Raw genomic sequence first — 20,580 nt, 5'->3', positions numbered from 1 at the left:
TTGGAGCTGGAGATACCAATAGAATTGTGAGGCATGCAGGTGGAACTCTGATTATAGGCCCGGGAAGGAGCGAATAAGATCCATGTTCACACTTCTCCCATTCATATGATACCCACCTGGTCCCATTCCCGGAACATCTCCAAGGTTGCAACCATGCCAGTCACAGTCCCAGCCCATCCACTCCAGCGCTGCCCTCCCCCATCCCCCATGTACCCAATCATTCACCACCAAAGTGAGTGTCGCCCAGTTGTATAACCTGATGTCAGCCATGGCTATCCCACCCTCATACGTGGCTCAGCTGGACCCGTCTAGTACAGTGTCTAGTACTACAGTGTTGCATGAACCCGTAGTGGTCAAGACTTTCAGGAGTCGATTCACCAGTGAATTAGCATACAGTTTGCCCTCTGTGTTAATGAGGGAGGTGAGGTGGTATCGCGCACACCGGTCCGGCGACCGACATCACCAGGAAGGGGCAGTTATCACCCCCTTTGTGTGTTTCCTGCAGCATGAGTATAATTGAATCCTGTGCAGCAGATCATTGACATTCCATGTCATCATTGAAAAATTATGTATAGAGGCTATGGTGATTGCCATAAACGAGAGGTCTGTAAAAGCACTGGTCAGCTCCCTATCCGAGGATGACACAGGTGCCGGGCCCAGGCCGGAACATTCTAAGTGCATTATAGAGATGCAAGTAGTGTGAGTGTGGTTGTGGAAGCAAAACCAAAAACAAAATGCAGTGGAGCAAATGTGCCCCATACAGAAAACAAACCCAATCCTCCCAACCAACCTCCACCCCTCCCCATACTTCCCACCCAAAAGAAGCACCTGACCCACAAACCTCAAATTTAAAACAAGAACTAAATTGGGAATAATGTTTTGAAGCGGCAAGGGCGCCCGGCCCCATCCGGCCTAACGGAGGCGATGTATGAAAAAAGGATGCAGAAGGATATAATGGTACTGGCGTGCAATAATCAAAACTACAGTAAGGCCCCAATCAGGGCTCCTTACAGAGTCAGCGGTCAGGTTTGGCCCTATGATGAAGTCCACCTATGATTGTTCCCAAGGAAGACGCTTCTACTTGAGATCAGTTGTCCTCATTTCCCTACCCGGTGGCTGCTCTCCTCAACTTCCGCAGGGCCACTTTTTATTCGTTTGAAGCGCTTCCAAGGTTGTTCTCCGCCCTGCACATGGTAAGGTGGTCAACTGCCAGTCCGGGCACTGAAGCAGGTTGAGATGACGGTGACGACCTGGAGTTGTAGAGTACCCACAACCATGTAGAATAAAGTAGCATGCAGGAAAGATAAGTTTACAGAGCCCCTCAGTCTGCTCTTGTGTAGTAGCAGCATGGCGGCACTGATGTTGCTTGACCTGAGAGCAGCTTTTGACACTATCTCACAGAATACTCCCGGAAAGACTAGAGATCCCATGTACAGATGACACCTTCGGCTAAAGTTTGCGCTATATTAAAAACACATAAAAAAAAAATATATATATATATATATATATATATATATATATATATATATATGATCAATATACTCTGAGCACAGTGACAGGACGCTTAACTAATCAGTTTCTGAGCTTCAAGCCTAGCCCTAAGTTTGAATCATTCTTAGATATGATTTCGCCGGCATTGGTCAGTATGTGAGATTCCTCTTGGGCTGTTTACCACTAAGGTCTTTGGGTGACTGAGCCAGAGAAAAAGTCTCAGACAAGTGTCCTGCATTTGGTCTAGTATCGGAAACAGTGGAACATGTCTTATTTTTTTGTACTGAGTATTATTATCGTCGTAGGAGCTGGATACGCCCAATTTGCTTGCATTTCAAAGTTACACCTTATTTAACTGCACATAGAATCTTAAAAACATACACTTCGGGCCTAATTGTCTTTGCACTAAGCCGCATTTTGTTAAACGTTTGGTTCAAACTCCTGAAGATTATGTCCCTACAGCGTATCGAAATGCACATACTTCCCATCCCAGAGCTAGATTGATGATTTAGTTTTACTTTTGTATAGGTTCAGTTTGGGTTTTTATGACAAGTGAAACAAATATATATAAATTTCTCTTTTACTCTGAGTTTCAAACCATATAAATTTTCCTTGATGATGATGATGATGATGACTAGAGAACATGGGTCTCCAGGACATAGTTCTGTCCTGGGTATCTTCGTTTTGCAGTGTCGGACCTTTCAGGTCTTTCCCTCCAATTCTGCGTCTATCTGTCACTCTTTTCCTTCTGGAGTTCCTTCAGGCTCCACTTTGAGCCAGATGTTATTTAACAGCTATGTGTGTCCGCTAGCTGATATAGTTGAAGGATGTGGTCTCTCTTTATTTTCCTACGCTAATGACACTCAGATTATCTCTTCCCTGTTATCTACTGAGGGTCATGGCAAGGACACCCTTAACTCATGTCTGCTAAAGGTTTCTACTTGGATGAGCAGTAACTCATTGAAGTAAATGGTGATAAGAGCGAGGTTATGCTGGTGGGCAAGAACCACCAATGGTGAAGCCCCCACAATTGGCCTGATATCCTCAGAGCCCCTCCTATGTCTGGCTTTAAGTAAAGAACCTGGGTTTCTGGTTGGACAATAAGCTGATCCAGAACTCAGCTGCTAGAATACTATTTCATCTTCCCAGTCACGCTTCCACGCCAAGCCTTTTTCACAACCTCCACTGGCTCTTGGTTGAGAAAACGCATACAGTTCAAAGCTCTATTCTACATGCATGTCTAAGGTAGGCCCACAATATCTGAAACCGTCAGTGAAACGCTACTGCCCCAGCTGTTCTCTCGGTCAAGCAACCAGAACTTCTGCAAAGTCTCCAAATTAAAAACAAAAATATCACAGTGGTCGCTTGTTTACTTATCTTTGCTCCAAACTCTGGAGCACGCTGTTTGAACAGCTGAAAAGCTGTCAATCTTTTACCCGTTTTGACAAACTCCTAAAAAATGGCTCTTTTAACTGTTGCTTGTCTCTGCTAAGTTCACCTACCTGTATGTCTAGCGCTGGTAAACCCTACGGGATAGCTATGCGCTTTACAAAACCCTATAATATTAATAATATTATTAATAGGAATAATAATAATAATAATAAAGGGTGCAAAGTTTCTGCTTTACCTGGTCATAGGATTTCTGCTGGTTTTGAACCTGTCAAGTGTAATCGGGGAAGATCATGATGCAGCCGGTAGGATATGAAAGGTGCCCTCGCACCCTTAGGAATCAAATCCCTATCTTTATAGTTGAGGAATCTGGCTATCATAGGTCTAGGTGGGGCCCCAGGTGTGGGCTTTTGCAGCAGTGATCTGTGGGACCTCTCGATAATAAAGCAGGGGGACAGCCCAGCCTCGTCAATCCAGGATTGGATCCATTGCTCCATGAAAGTCTTCAGGGAGGTGCCCGCCATTCTCTCTGGGAACTCGACAAACCTGGAGATGTTGCACCAGGCCCTGTTCCCTGTGTCCTCCCCCCAATCCTGGAGATTTTTGGCTGACTGTGAGAGGCGGGACTCTTCCACGGAGAGCCCCCTCACCATGTCCTCCAGTTCGGAGAGCCAGCCCTCTGCCTCCATCACCCATCACTCCATCACCCGGTTGACACTCTGATGGAGAGCCTGCCTCAGCAAAGACATGTCTACCCCCATCTCAAATTTTGCCCTTCAACTCAGATTTTGATCCTGAATGACCTGTTGTATGAATGCAGTATTGTCTCCGTCTTTTTGGACCGAGTCACTAGGCTCTCCCCCAGTCCCCCCGAGCTCCTGCCAGTGGATCACTGTATTTATCCATGGTGACTAGCTGGGGTTTCAGCTACGGTACTGCGGCGGTGAACTCACGTCCAAGATGCTCCTCCTCTTTTGGGCTGCCTCCTCACACCCTTAGCCGCCTCAGGTGGGGGGGAACCACTTGCCCCAGCTGTCCGCCCCAGGGGCAGCATGAGCAGTCAGACACTGGGGGGGTCTTCTCCTAGTCCATGCTGGGACCTCCACCCGGATCCCTCTCCACTCTACACAGCAGGACTGAGATGGGACCCACTCTTCTTGCCTTCAGAGGTCATTGTTCCTGATGCTCAGCCATTTCTGTCTGTCAGGGGGGCTCCAGGCCGACCCTCATGCGATACATTTCTTGTGCCCCCCAGGTTGCTCACGTGGTTCCCCTTCACCTCTCTCTGCCTCACAGGCATGCCCGGGCACTTATTTCATTCCCAGGCAGCCATCTTGGTTGATCGCGGCTCAGCCACTCGATCGCACCAAAGCCACTGTGTAGCAAAGCGAAGTTGACCGAAAGTTCTCTTTGTGGTGCGGGAACCCATGAAACATCTGTTCCTCTGTCTGTGTCACTTCCAGATCCCATGATAAGTGTGCCTTCCAAAGTTTGGCAGGCGCTTATATGAGTGCATTTGTCATCTTGGCCATCCAGTACATGCCCACCCGGCCTACTTTTTAAATAGCTCACACCATACCCTGTGGCCATTTATGGGAGAGCTTTGGGGTGATTTTAAATATTAAAAAGGAAGGTTTGGGCCTGGTAAAGGGTTTATTTTGCCAGGTTGAAATGACAATCTTAAAACTATATACCCAGGCTGCAAGGACAGGCCTGGACATATGCTATGCATTGTTACTTTAGTGGTGGCATAACATGTGCTGCAGTCCACCAGTGACATTTAACTTACATTAGGTCAGCCAATGGGAGGAGGCAGCAGTCTCTCATTCATGACAGAGTGGGATGGGGTCAGTGAGAATGCTGACCCCATCCAACTCTGTGATGAGGTTTCACTGATTGACTCTTGGTCCTGGGTACTTCAGGGATTAAAACAGAACCGTGCAGGTCCAAGGCAATCAGTGATGCTCCCCCTTGAGTCACTTTTCCCAGTCTGAGGAGGTCATGCCCACAGGACTGTGAAATCATCAGCCTGGCAAAGTTCAGCTCAGGCAGCCAGGGGCCTGCACATTCAGCGCATGTCTAGTCTAGCTCCTGGCTGCCTGAACTAAACAAGAAGAGTGTTTGTCAGGCTGACCTTTGCTCAGCTTGACAGACAGTCTTCATGTGCGGCTGAACAGGCAGTAGCCTGTTTCAGTATCTTATACAGACTCATTTTTAGGTCGAGCGTCAGCGAAAGACCTATTGTGAGCCGTATTTGGGAATGTGGACACGAGAGGGTGCACGAGCGCAGAGCGCAGATTTCACCTCGTGGGCGCGCACGGCGCCGTACCCCTCTCGTGCCTCATTCCCATGCGCAAACACACTCCACACTCACACATGTGCACATACACAGCCACACGCATACACAGGCACACACACACTGCATACACACACGCAGACCCACGCGCACACACACAGACACACTCGAACACACACAGACACACGCACGTACACCCCCCTCCTCCCACTCACCGGGCTCTTTCGGCGTGTTCCGTGTCTCCTCTGCAGCGCTGGTCGGGCACTCACCGGGCTGTTGCTGGGGATCGGGCTCCTCTCTGCGGTAGTCTCGTCTCGTCGCGGCACCAGGGGGCAGGACTTCACTTCCGGGGCTCCTTCCAGCACCTGGGAGCCCCGCAACACTCTGGCTGTTTTGCTGTTGGCAGCCCCGGGACTCTCCTCAACTCATGGGAGCCCCGGGCTGCGGAGAGGCCATCAGTCGGCCGGCTTCACTTCTTTCTCGGCGGCGGGCGGGACTTCCTGCCGGATTGCAGGCCCCGCCCCCGTCTCGGCCAAAAGTGCCTGACTTCCGGTTTTCACGGAGCAGGGCTGCGGCGGTGATTTCTTTCGGGGGTAAGAGGGGTAGGCACACTCGAATTAAAATATAATTATATATGCGAGGTGGGCACTCGCAAGGGACCTAAAAACGGGTCCCGTAAATAATTAGATAAAGTGCACTCGAGGCACTCGGTACAAATGCCGGGTGGGCACCGGCCTGGTAACAAAGCGCTCTCAAGCGTACAAGCATTTGCAATGCAATAGGTCTCGCATTTATGCGAGTTTTAGCCATTTGCATTGTAAATGACAATGCCTTTTATTTATGTTTTAAAAACAAAAATAAAAGGCGTTGTTATTTGCAATGTCAATAGCTCAAACTTGCGCAAATGCGAAACCTATTGCATTGCAAATGCTTGTTTTTATTTGCAGTTTTATATAGCACGAACTTGACTCAAGGGCATTGGAGTGCTCCACATGAGTACCAGTTACATTAAAAAAGATGAGATTCATTTTTTAGGCAGAGGGAGATCAAGCGATTTGTCCAGAACTACAGGATGCTGACCCAGATCTGGACGCAAACTTGGTTTCCTAGTTTAAAGTCCGTAGGTATGGCTGGAACGCCACATAATCTTTCAACTAACTAATTAACTAGTGTAATAACTAACCAATTAACTATCAAACTAACTAACTAATTACAGGCCTCGAAATGTCTCCTTATCTGCTCACAATGCCGGATCGTTTACTCAAGGTCGACTTGGTTTAACCTCTTTACGCAGTCAAAGTGGGGAGTAAATTATTTTGTCAGAATTAATATTTTTTAGGAATTTATGAAATTCTGTTAGTCTGAAATTCTTGGAAGCCAGCTGGTAGTAACTTGACTGTAAGCTCTTTTATGTGTGATTATATTTATGGGCTGAGAAGGAATCAAATCACTCTGTGGATGAAACAGCCTGAAGTGCAAGTTAGGGTTTGTGCATAGTTATAGTAATGTGCTTATTTATTTAGGCAATACTTGTCAGATTTCTGTTGCTAATAGTGTATAGTTGTATGCATGACAGTCTCTGCATAACCTGTCAGACCAGACCAAGTTCAAGTAAAAAAAAAAAGGTTTATTCGATTGATTAATAACAATCATAAAAGCAAGCAGTAAAAATACATAAACAATTCACAATTTAAAATTCATTATAAGCATTGCATAGAATCCTATTAAATAAAACAATATTACACTTTTAAAAACCCTCATTTAGTTGGAAGAAGCATTCAAATAGGGATACTTTTCCTGAGGCTAAGGACTTTTTTCAGGAAAACTATGATCCTTAGAACACTGTTTTCGTTATCTAAGAATTGTAATGCCAGAAATGCAGGACAACATTGACGAAGCTCATTCTGTTTTAATATAGGTGTCAGGAACAAACTCCTTACAGAAGAGTAAAATTTACAAAAAAGGATAAGATGGATCGTAGATTGAGGGTAAATATTATCACAGGGGCATAGCTGAAGGTCTCGCAACCAGTCATTCATAACAGGAAAAGTGACTAGTCTATGAAAGGCCCCCAGCCTAAAACGAGTTAATAGAAACCTATCATAAGCACTGGGAATAAAGGTTAACCGCATGCGCGCTAGCGGGTTTTCCCGCTGCGCGCTGGATTTAAAAAAAACCCGCGTTACGTGACAAAGCCAGCTCGTCATGCGCGAAGCGCAGGTATCGCCCATGACGAGCTGGCTTTGTCATGCGCACTGAAGGGGTTAAGTAGGGCTGAATGTTAAAAGTAGTTTAAACCAATTGATTGTGCAGGACTGTGGGCTTTAAAATCTCAGATGACATTCTAAGAGTATCCAGCAGCAGAAGGCACTCTTTCCTTAATTCTTTTCTAGTTACAGCAGTGATGGCCATAGGCTTTATAAAATACTCTAAATGGCCAAGATCCTTAAAGAAGTTATGAACGTATCTTAACCATGGTATCCTCATAACATCTTCCAATTTCAAGATGTCTAAAAGAATATCTCTATTCAATTTAGTTTCCTCTTTCATCCACAGCTTGTGCCATTATAGCACTTTGCTCCAATCTAATTAAATCAGAGATAAACGGAAGGCCTAACTCTGCATGACAAATGCATCCTGAGGTACCACTAGGAGCAGCTAAAATGTATTTTAAGAAGGAATTTTCTACTGTCTGAATAGGGGAGAGGTCAGCAAACCCCCAAGCCCCACTCCCGTAAACTGCAGCAGACACACTTTGCCTTATATATTTTAATAATTCCTCGGTTGGTCTTTTACCCATATTCCTGGCAAAGCTATTAAGGGCAGATGTGGTACGTAAAAGTGCCAATTTTTTGGCTGCTACAGCTTGTGCCCAAGTGTCATTGTGGGCAAAAAGAATGCCCAAATAAGCGAATTTATTTGTAGCCCCAATCTTTTGTCCTGCAACAAACATATCTCTATTTTTCTTAAAGCCCCTGCCACAGCGCATGATAAAAGTTTTGGAAGAGTTTACCCTTAATCCTAGGCCTTTCATAAAAAGGGAAAAACTTTCCAAAACGCTCTGTAGGCCCACTTGTGTACGGGACATCAGCACGGCGTCGTCAGCGTACAAAAGGGCTGGGATTGGGCGGCCAGCTACTTGAGTAGAATCTTGTTTGTCCTTAAGGAGGGCTTCCTCAAGCCCATTTATGTTCAAATTAAAAAGGAATGGAGCCAAGACACAGTCCTGTCTGACTCCACTCCTAATTGGAAAAGCAGCCAAGCACTCGCCCTTCAGACCATAACGCACACGTGCCTTAGCATCGCTATAAAAACGCTTAAGAAAATAAATAATGCTTACATCAACGCCCAGAGCTCCGAGTAATTTCCATAGTTTAGTGTGGACCACACAGTTAAAAGCGGCTGTGATATCCACAAAAGCTAGAAATAGGTTCCCTCTCATAGCCCTCGTATATTTCCCCACCAGCAGAGAAAGATTCAAACCCTGCTCTACTGTCCCCAGACCGGCCCGGAATCCATGTTGCAGGTCCGATAGAATGGAATTCTTGCCAGCCCAGTCCTGAAGACGTTCAAATATAACCCTGCCTGCTACCTTTGTTATAGCATCCAACAAGGAAATTGGTCTATAACACCCCGGGTCTTGCCTGTCCCCCTTTTTAAAAATGGGCACCATAGTAAATAAATGTAAATGTGTGTATACTTGTAAAGCGCACTGCCGCCCAGTAGACTTCACCCAAGTGGGTAGGAAATCAGTACTACAACTGGCGTTCAGCACCTGCACCAATAGAGGCCCCCACAGAGAAATAATTGACTTAAACATATCTATGGAGACCCCATCCGGACCAGGAGCCTTACCGCCCCTGACTTGCATGTAAGGCCCTCTCTACTTCCTCTAAAGTAAACGTTAATTCCTTATAGTGTAGGGGATGGTTTGAGTCATAGGCCCCCTGGACACAGTTGTTCCTCATGACAAAAGGTTCATCATCATCATATACCTGAGTAAAGTGCTTAATCCACTGTACCTCAGTTATAGCTATCTCGATTGTAGGGCCATGCTCCTTAGATAAAAAAGGTGTCCTGATTACCTTCCAGAAGGCCGCACTATCATTAGCTACTGAGGCTAAATGCAATGCCTCCCAAGCCTCCTTCCTTATTATATTTTTCCTGTCCCTTACCGCCTGTTTGTATGCCCCTCTAGCTCTCCTAATATCTAGGAAACTTCTTGGACTTTTGTGCAGTTCTTTTTTTAACTGGGAATAAGCTTGAGTACACCTCAGGTCAAACCACCTATTCTGGGGTATATTACTTTTTTTTTGCCTAATGAGAGAATCTCTTATTACATTTGTTCTTACCAAGAACGATGCTAGTAGAGTGGCAGGAGAAACAATTTCACTCAGGCATGTCTCTATATCTAATTTACATTTGCCAATAACTGATTTAATCAGCGCTGTTTGATCTGTCATAGCCCGTCGGAGGGAGTATCCGTTGGTGCGCCCAATGGCTAAGTTCTCTAGCAGTCCGTCACTATTATTAGTTCCAAATATTTTCCTAGAGGGCAATGTAATAGTCAAACAGAGAGGAATATGATCACTTAGTTAATTATCAGAGACATAGAAGGAATGGAGGCTTTGTGTGTGATTACTTGATGCTAGGGCATAATCAACAGTAGAACAACATCCCCTACCATTGTATGTCCAGGGCAAGGGAGCTGGTGATGGGCACAATTTATCTACAAAGCCTAGGTCAAAACTAATAATAAATTCATTTAGCTGTTCCCCCAAAACAGTATGACTAAAGTGGGAAGAACATATACCTTCTTCACGCAGTGCTCCACATAGGTTGTCCTCAGCATATTCACATAACGTACAATTAAAACCCCCACTAGAAGTAACATAATATCTTTCCTCTTGCTTTTACCCAGTAGTTTCAACAATTGGAACATATTTTTAATAACAGTACCCACTAAACCTGGGGAGATATTGTTATAGAAGTTGACCAAAGCTATGGAAAACGTTGTATCTAAATCCAGCACAACTAATTGATAATAATCATCATTGGCAAACTTCGTTATTTTCTTGAAATTCATGCTATTGGACAAGTACACGCACAATCCACCATTGGCTCTACCACTCCGACCATCAACTGCGGGAACATGATAAGTCCTATACCCATTTAGGTGGATTGCTTCCTTTGTCCTGGAAGCAAAGAACCTCAAATTGTGCAATAAAATCCCACCATAATTGGGTGTTTAGCTTTGATTGAATTCCAGCGATATTCCACGAGACAATATGGCAAGGAGGGGGTTTAACAGAAGTCGGATAATTATAGGGGAAAGTTACAGCCCCTGATAAAACCTCATTTAGGTGTGTAGGTTGAGGCAAGCCATTTGACATACCCTGGGATCCAGCCAAAATCTCATTTCTTGAGTCCTTGAACCCCTTCACTCCCGAGTTCCACTAAGACTTCATTTGGACATCTGGATGGAAGGAGAACGGTTGCAATGCCCTGAGGATCAGCCTGGGTGTCCGTTCTCGTGACCCTAGACCCACAAGGCACAACTCCAGTACTTCCCATGGTAGATATTTCAGCAGTATCAACTTTATCCTTTAGAGACAAACCCCGTTTAACCCCAATGTCATATCTACCCATTGTGCAATTAAGATGTGCAGATGTCTCAAGATGGAGTCAATCATTACCTTCCAGGGAGCTTAAAGCTTCAAAACGGTTGTGTGTTGGTATAGGATATCTAGACTGCCTCCTAGAAACTGGGGGCCTAAATTCATTACAGAGTCTGAGGGGCGATAAAAGTATCCTATGGGGGTAATATGTTTATATCGTTGGAATTAACCCATTGTGACCCCTCTCAATGATTGTACGTACCAAAAGTGGTGACCTAAAAGTTATTACAACACAGTCTCAGATCAGGGGATGTACCAACCCACCTGATCCTTCGTACCATTTCAAAATCTGAAAAGAGAGGATTTTTTTCAGACCTGTCCTCGAAGTGAGAAAATGAAGTGACTTATTCCTTAGCGTTGACCAGTGTTCAAAAACGTTGTGTGATAGGGGGGAACATTTGCCAGAACACAGAGCAACCGTATATGGTGTGGCTTCTGGGGGTAAATTTAAATTTAATGATGGATTATGGGAATTATCTTGATGGCCCTGATAGTTAGTACCATTTGCAGCTTAATGATTACTTCCACCACCTATCCCCTCAGGTAGTGCTCTACATTCTATACGAGCAGGGTTTTTAGGGATCATTGTATTGGTGACGTCCTTATGTTGCGTTTGCCCAGCAGCAGCAAAGTTAGAGGACGGACCAGCAACACGGCCTTCCGCCCCACTGGACAGAGAGCATACTATTGGGTTGATGCCAACTGTCTGTACAGGTGGACATGTACTATGAACCAGCTCCTCCATTTTTACTAGCCTGACTTCTATGTTAGTTATTTTTAAAAGGATGGGTTCCAAAAGGGTTGACATCATTTTCTCGAGTATGCCCCAAAAGTTCCCATCCTCCACAGTGGCAACAGGCTTGTCTATTTCATTCTGCTTGGTGGAGCTTGCTGATGCCTCAGAGATTTCACATACGCGAGCTGCAAGTTTCCCTTTCTTCCCCATAATTCTCAGAGCAGGTTTGCTCTGCTTTAGGGTGTTTTTACCTTTACCTTTTGTTGGGGGAGGTTCCGCAGTACGTTCTGGCCTACGTTTACGTTTAGCCTTTTGTCCTCTGGTTATAACTTTGTCCTCGCAAGGCTGGTTTCAGAAGATGTTAAGGAAATTGTATTCATAGCTAGATCTATCGCAGCTAGTGCTGGGGTACTAGCCAGTGAAGGAGATATCTCGTTGTTGGCTGCCACACTATATGCCGTAAGTGCGGGGTTCAAAGAAAGTCTACTCTGTGGAGGTGGGGGCTCTAGAGACAGCCTTCATTCTGTAAGCTGAATTTCATGTATAAGGGCAGATTCTGCCCTCTGCAAGAGGGCGTCTAGGGTCCCTACCACAATCCTACCTTTGCTATGTTTGCCCTTGCTCATGGTTAGCCGAGAACAGGTACAGGAAGTATAAGTAAAACACAAATAAACAAAGCAATATACAGTCCAGGATCCAAAATCTTACAGGGGTGGCCCAGCCCAGCCTCTAACTGGCTCTGACGGGCCCGCCCTTGACCTGGGCTTCGCCCAGGCACGGCCCGGGCATGCGCGGGGAGTCTTGGCCCCCCTTTTGAGCGCCTCCCGCGCTGGACGTTGCGGTGCGCGGTGTGCACGCCGCACAGAATGCCGGCAAATGGAGTCCCAGGGGCTCAGGCGGCAATGACGGCAATATCGGTCCTCCGTGCTGCAGGCAAACCGAGAGTCAGCAGGCAAGTGGGCCCGGGGCTTGGGCAGCAATGGCAATACTCTGAGCTGCCAAAGAAAAACAAAGTCAGCAGGTAAGTGGTCTCCCGCAGTCAGACCAGACCAGGTAAAGTAGTTGGTAACATATGTGAACAGAGGTACCATGTGAAGTGTGATATGAAGTGCACTCTAGATTACAAGCAAACAGCAGTTCCATACTGGTACAGGGAAGTGCACACATGTCATGCAAAACAGCGAAATTAAGGTCCAAGAAGGCAGAGTACTTCACGCTGCTGGTATCAGACATGACAAGGGGCAACTAAGCAGCACGGCAGTGTCCTGTCAAGATCATTTTAGAAAGCTGGCCAGACTTGGAACACAGTCTGTCCCATGTCAGCACTAACTCTGGGAGGCTCACATGAGTGAACACTAGTTGGTCACATTTTAGAATCACCTAAAAAAGGTCCTCAGGGATAGATAGGTGTCACTTGATTGATTGACCTCTGACTAGTCTAGTAGACCAGGTACAGATTCAGTCACATGTGAAACCAGCTACTGAATTAGTAGCAGTTTCTGATATATATTTTTAACTGCAGATTCTTCATCTTTGAATATCTCAGGTGCTAGACAAAATCCAGAAAATATTTCCAATAGCTCTCTAGTGCTGGTCGACTCCCTTTCAACATCAGGCATGGAATCATGATGGTGACACTGCAGCCATGAAGCCTCAGGTCTAGCACCCTAATATGAGTTCCATTTTTTATGTGCCTTTCATGATCTGGAGCTTTGCTGTCACCCTCTGAGGAACGTTTCTCACAGAGAAAATGTTTACCCATTTGATGCAGTAGGGACCCTGTCCCCAGTGAAATGCCCTTGCTTTAAGCCCTGTCAACACTGCAACGGGCAAATGTCCATCACAGACCCACAGAACGACTATCTTTAATTTCTCAGTTTGAGACATGACACATTGTGCGAAATATGTAGACATATGCATCCTAAGGCCATTAAGAAACGTTGAGACAAACATTTTATGGCTTATTCTGGAGAGGTCCATAGGACCCGTTGACGAACAAGGCCAAGGTCGAGGATGCAGCAGAGATCTAGGTCCCTCTCAAGATTATCACCCCCGACAAAGCCCTCAAGGGTGAAAAAAGTATTCCATATAAAGAAGAAACATTCTACTTCTCCTCAGTGACCCAAAAGAACAGGTAATTCTCCCCCAGCTCCACCCATCTCAGAGATGGAGTTGGTGGAGATTTTGCAGCCTTCCTCCTCGGTAATTTCTGAACCAGCACCACCGACTCCGCCCTCATCATCACCTCCTTCTCCACCGCAACCAGCTTTGATATATATTTATTTGGAGTACCCAACTCCAGGAACAGATCCATCCGGTTTCATCTGAGCCATGATGGAGCTGTTCAGGAAGGCTCCTGTCTCTCTGGTGCTCCGGCTAGCCCGATGGGGCAAGTTAGTTGGCCATTCGGGATATATTTAATGATTGCCGTCCGTGTGAAGGGTTAATTCTGTGTGGACTCTCTCCAGTCTGATTGCACAGTGGAGTCAAATAACATGAATCATAAAATGTTAACTGTTTTATTTTTGTTGGTTCTTTAAACCTGTAAAATGGGGAAACTGGCATGTGTAGACAAGAAGCAAGTTGCACCCATGTCAAAAACAAATCCTAAATCCACTTCCATAGACAGGATGTTGGAGCAAGCCTTGGGAGCTGTGGCCACAGAAATAGAAAGGACTGAGAGGCGCTTATCTATAACCTCAAATTTAGATTTAGTTATGTCGGCCAACAGTCCCACTTTAGATACAGGGGCCCCAACCTTAGAGCTCTCCAATGATCTAATAATAGTCCCAGAAATCCTCATAGAGTCACCCGAGGCCGCTATTAAGAAGCAACCGGGTAGAGTTATTAAAGCTAAACCCAAGCCTAAAACAAAACCGCCTGTTAGACGGAAAAAACAGCAAGACATTACCCCTGAAGAAGGCCACAAAGATGGTAATATTACAGGGGAGTCTATGGGCCATATCAATGACCAACCCGGGTGGGTCTCACTCTTGGTGACCATTCTCCATATAAAAATGAGGGCTATCATCAAGGAGGAGCTTAAACCCCTAATAGAAAGGATAGATGGGCTATTGGCTAACTTAAACCAATGGATCCAACACAGAGAGCTATCTAAGGACATTGTTATTCCAGAAAATAGAACATGTCAGCAGGTTACTACGGGAAATCATTTAGTAAATCCTGCCTTGGTATCTAAGGATCAAGTCCCACCCCCCCAAATCAGGTCAGTGTTTTACAGGTTAGGGAGCAGAATGAAACCTTGCCACCCGCGACACAATCGAGTGCAGTAAACACCAGTACATCCTTGTCTACAAGAAAGGGGGAAGTACAGAACAACCCTAGAAAGGATGCCGCAGAAACTCGACTGGTTCTGGAGCATACAAATCAGACTTATGACCCACCAATAATAAATCTACCACCTGCTTCTACCTCTTATGTAGTGGTTCTCGCAGGAGTATCAGTTTTAAGAGAGGGCCTAACGGAATCTCATCAAGAATTGAAGAATATATGTGTCCATTGGTTAGTGAATCATAGCAACCATGGCTATGAGATTTCTGATGAGAACCTATCAACTAGAAGGGTGGGTTGGCTAGGCGAACAACAAAAGGACATACAAGGAGATTGCATAATAATCCATTTTAGAAATTTCCCGATAACCCAAAGTGGTTTAGCCACAGAGTATGGAAGGAATAAGGGCAGCATTTTATTACTCCATTTAGGCTTCTTTTACCCACCGTTCAGGCGCCAACAATTCGGCCATCTCCAGGGGAAGGGTAGGAGAACTGTACATAATAATCTTTTTCCATTTAACCGAGGACCCCATTGGCATAACCTACACAGTTTTAATATCCCTAATGAAAATAGATTCAGCCCTCTAGAAGGTGTGGACTGACTGATTGGAGTCAGTCAACCCAATAAGGAGAACAAACCCCCCACATCTCTAGAGCAGGTTAATAAGGATAAAAGGCCACTACCCTGCAGTAAGGAGGGTCCTGCTAGTAGGAGCATGAGCGGCTCCAGTAGTAGTACCAATCCTGATGGAACTCGAGTCCAGTCAGAAAACTCTGAATTCCCTTCTATCATAGGGCCATCTGAGGGGGTTGTCAGTGGTCAGACAAAAGCTCCTTCAAAGTCGCCCATCCTATTGAGGAACAAAAATAATACATATGACCGGCTGGTAACACAGATTCTGTCCTGGAATGTTGCAGGCATAAATAATAAATTGGATGACCCAGATTGGGTATCCTCTATTAACCAATTTGAGGTCTGCATGTTCCAGGAAACTTGGGCACGCGGGGAGGTAACCAACCCCAGCTATGCCACCTTTAGTATTCCAGCTATATCAGGGGGTGTAGGGAGACCGTCTGGGGGGCTTACTACTTGGATAGGTGCACACCTAGGTTGTAAGGCTGTGCAAATAGAAACAGGTTCCTTAGACATTTTATGTGTCCAACTTCTGTTCCCCTCTAAGCCTCCTGTTGTCTTAATAAATTTATACTCGAGGCCGACCCCTAAGGGTAAAGAGTCTAACACGGTAGAGATCTTATCCACGTTTTTGTGTTCTATGGACGCAAACCAAATGGTTATTGTTGGCGGAGATTTTAATTGCCAGTATGAGCCAAATTGAGGGCGCACTGCTACAAATATCACCGGGTAAAGCTCCAGGTTTGGATAAGATCCCCGGGGACCTTTATAGGAGCGAACCAAACATCTGGAACCCGTATTTTTGTGTCCTCTTCAATGCTATATTGCAGGGCATGAAGATACCTTACAGCTGGTTGGGAGCGGAGATAATACCGATATTTAAAAAAGGTTCCCCATTATTATCAATTAATTACAGACCTATCAGCCTAATTGATATTTCCCAAAAATTATTTGCACGTGTTCTTCTGGCCAGGTTACAATACTGGATGGAAGAAAAAGGGGTACTGTCCCCCCTCCAGGCAGGGTTCAGGGAAAAATTGTCAACCCTGGACCAAGTAGTAAGACTCCAGCTCTTGTACTGGAAAACTATCTGCCTCCAGGGGGGTAGTTTATATTTAATTTTTGTAGCCCTGAGGTCGGCATTCCACCTGCTGCCACGGGAAAAATTATGGTCTCTTCTTAGAGAGATGGGGGTCCCGGTGTACCTAATCCAACTTCTCAAGCGATTGCATGAAAACAACTATGCACAAATAAGATATGGAAGGGACGGTAAACTGACGGCTCCCGTACCCATCAAACGTGGCGTACGCCAGGGATGCGTGCTCGCGCCCACGTTGTTTAGCCTCTACATCAATGGGCTGATTGACGTCCTGACAACGGGAAAATACCTTGATGCCCCTAAGTTAGCCACCCGCAGAATTTCAGCAATGATGTTCCCTATGATACTCTTTTGGTATCTAAATCTCCCATGGGGATCCAAAGGGTTTTAGATAAATTTGAGTTGTTCTGCAAGGAAAGAGGTTTAGAAATAAACCTGCGGAAAACCAAATTTATGGCTTTTAATAGTACCAAAGGTTCTCGTCCAAACCCTTCACTAAATGGGAAACCCCTGGAAAGAGTTTTATTCTTTACTTATTTAGGCCTTACTATTGCTGAGGAGCTGGACTGGGGGGGCTCACATTATTAAATCGACATTACAATTAGCGCAATCGACAGGTGGCATCATGAAGGTCTTTAGTAGATCCAACAAGAGAGCAGTCAGCCCGGCACTAGAAATTTATAAGGCCCAAGCCCGAGGTGGCGCACTCTATGGCTGCCCCAAAATGGGCAAATTATCTCTGGCTTTTTTAGAAGTTAAAGATAATTCCCGCTTTGAGCCAATATTAGATCTTATTATACCGGTTGAGGCAAGAAAGCTCTTTTTACAATTCAGGTTTGGGGTCCTTCCGCTTCGATGCTTCACGGCTAAGTGGAGCAACCACCAAAGGGTACAGTGTCCTGCATGTGACTTTCCTGAAGAATCAGTGTTACATGTTTTTTATAGCTGTTCTGGCTACTATAAGGCAAGGAAACGCTGGTTGGTTCAGATTTGTAGGACTATTGGTAGCCACCACTGTCTTAAGTCTTAAGGTATTCCGGATACTGAGTCTGATCTCAGCATCCCGATTGTGTACTCAGTTGCCGGATTTTTGTTTTCTATGTGGTGCACTAGAAGGGCGTTATTAAAATCATCCAAGGAGGTTTAGGTCTTGCAATAGGAATTTAATATACTTTTAATAATCCAGTATTTTGTTGCCCATGATTAAGTCTAGTTGTTCTATGGACCCAGTTTTAAAAAACAAAATATCCTCTGTTTTTAATTAAATTATTTATTTATTTACTGTACTATGCACTTTCCGATATGAACTGTATTCATCGCCTAGCTACAACACTGAGATTTTTTATTATCATGTATGAAGGTAGCCAGATTATATATTTAGGTGTATTGTGTAACTTATATGTTCAATATTGTCACTTGCTTCCTTCTGTGTATGCCATATTTGATTTTAGGAGTTGCAATTTTTTAGGTCACACTGACCGAAATAAAGTTTTTCTGAACTGAACTGGTTTGTACCACCCTACCTTTGGACCCATGCATGTTTTTCCCAGTGCCAACATAATTCATAGCTCCTCTTACATGATGTTACCGCCTCCTGCCATATATTGATCAACGCAGAGACTCTCCCAAACGCGGACTTAGGAGCCACAATCAGTACTGGTGGACTCTCTACCTTGCATTCAAACCTGGTACCATGTAATGACACCGCAACCCACTTCAGAAAGCATGCTAGGTGTTAGGCAACACAGGTCTAGGAGAGACATTTTTTGTTTATTAGGTGAAAATAGGCAATCTAAAGAACAATCTTGGCAACACTTCCAAGTTGATATTTATTTCGATGAACAGTAAGGAGATGATGTTGACGATCATTCCTCTGACATACTACCTTATAAGGAGGCAAGTGGTCTAGATAACTCCCAGACATCAACATGGATACATCTCTGGGTCCTGCTCCACCTGAGATGGCTTCCTTGTATTCTGTGTTAAGAAAGGCTGTTATTGAATTGCCCCTGCCTACAGTAGATTATCATCAAAATATTTTAATAGATGTTTACAAATTGTCCCCTCTGCCATTGAACCCTTGTTTCCATTTAACTGAAACTCTGATGGAGACAATAAAGAAGCTATGGTCTAAACTTTCAACTTCCCTGGTGGTCCACAGAAACATTGATCACTGATGCAGACCAGCACCTGATGATCCTGTTTTCCATCTAAGCACCCATCCCAAGAATGTTTGGTGGTACAGAGTTCTTCCACCTCAAAAGTCAACGCAGGTGCTTTCCCGACACACCATCTGGATAGGGTATCCAAAGTCCTAGAGGTTATTGGTAAAAAAAATCTGTTTTAGTGGGAAGTCTGATCTTCAGATCTCCTGATGCTGCCTGCCTGCTTAGACGTTTTGTGCATGCCTTCTGGGATATGGCTATTTCAGTTGCTCCCAACCGACAGGACCACCTATAACATCACTTTTTGGAAGTGGTGAAAAGTGGGCACGACACATCTAAATACTTCTGATTCAAAACACCCAATAAACATGACCTTTAATGGAGTACATCTGTTTTGCCACAGCCCTGGAACATTTTAAAGAAGGCAACTCTGCAGGCCTATAATCTTCCTCTGGATCTTTTTATACATTTTGGCAGCCACATCCATTTGGCAGGGTTTTATGAAAACAATTGCAAATGTAAGCTCCTGGCTAGCAGCATCAACAAAACCCTTTAATTCGCCACTAGAAAGGACCAGAAAATAGGTGCATCAAGAAGGTCCAACCTACTTCTTTCTCTTCTTCTTCCGAAGCACCACAAGGGAAGCAGCTGTATTTCAGCTGTGAAGGAGCTGGTAGGAGGAAGAATGGGCCCTTTTTCTACAGGCATGGAGGGCCATTATTTCCGACCACTAGGTCCTTTAGATCATAGAAAAAGTACACACTCTTCTCTTCCTCCAGCAGCCTTCTGGCCCCCCTCTATGTTCCTTCAATTTCAAAGAACATTGACAGATCCTGCAACAGGAAGTGGCTTTTCTGCTGCAGAAAGAGGCAAAAGGAGCAGTGGAGTTTGTGCCACCTCAGGCAAAAGTATAGGATGCTTTGCTTAGTACTTCCTGGAATACTTCACAGGACTTGGAAGAGAGGACGGTGTTAACAGATATGCAGATTTCATACTTTCTGATCATGCAAGCACACGGGAAGTACTTGAGCTTTATGGTGGGTTCCACCCTTTTCCATTCACATTGCTTCCTGTTGGGTTAAACAGTAGAACGTTGAGTTTTCACAAAGGTCACATTGGTGATATAGGCTTGTTAGACTTACAGCCTTAGGGTGGTCTTCCCCAAACATTTTGCCTGCTTGCTTCATGTTTTTGCTGACTCCTTTTTGCTGCCCAGTGCTAAAGTGCATGTGCTTCTCCGCTGAACATGGTAACACAGGTGGATACTTAATTGGTATACTTAGTTTACCTGTAACCCCTTGTAAAGTGGTAGAACATATACACAGAACCTGACAATTAAATGCTACTAGTGGGCCAGCAGCATTGAATGTCCCACCTACACAAGTAGCCTTTCAAACCTGTCTCAAGCCTGCCATTGTAGTTACCGTCTGTGCAGTTTACTGCCACTTTGACTTGGCATTTAAAACCTCTTGCCAAGCCGTACACTCCCCTTTTAGTACATATAAGTCACCCCTAAGGTAGGCCCCAGGTAGTTCATGGGGTAGGGTGTTGTGTAATAAAAAGGTACTAAGAGGCCTACTCCGCTCATAGATTAAGATTGGGGACCCCTTATTACATTTAATAAACTACAATTCCTAATTGAGAGAAGATAGAGTTGTCATGTTTAGTACCTATGGAATGGTACTATTAGATTTGTCATTACTGACAAGGGGGAAATTGATTGCCCCTTGATTAGTTGTCACCTGTGGTCACGAGCTGCCAAAGTACAGCTTCACTGAGAAACAAGGAAGAAAGATGTG

General features: G+C 44.9%; 1 protein-coding gene across 1 annotated transcript in view; it reads left to right on the top strand.

Moving 5' to 3' along the window:
• VWA3B (von Willebrand factor A domain containing 3B) overlaps positions 1-20,580 on the top strand; it is a 1,052,517-nt gene that overhangs the window by 787,636 nt on the left and 244,301 nt on the right. The gene's annotated exons all lie outside the window — the stretch shown is intronic.

Source organism: Lissotriton helveticus, chromosome 8 (genome assembly GCF_964261635.1).
Source record: "Lissotriton helveticus chromosome 8, aLisHel1.1, whole genome shotgun sequence".
In the NCBI taxonomy this organism is placed as follows: domain Eukaryota; kingdom Metazoa; phylum Chordata; class Amphibia; order Caudata; family Salamandridae; genus Lissotriton; species Lissotriton helveticus.
Note: the sequence above shows the minus strand (reverse complement) of the source record. Positions and strands in the feature narration are given on the sequence as shown.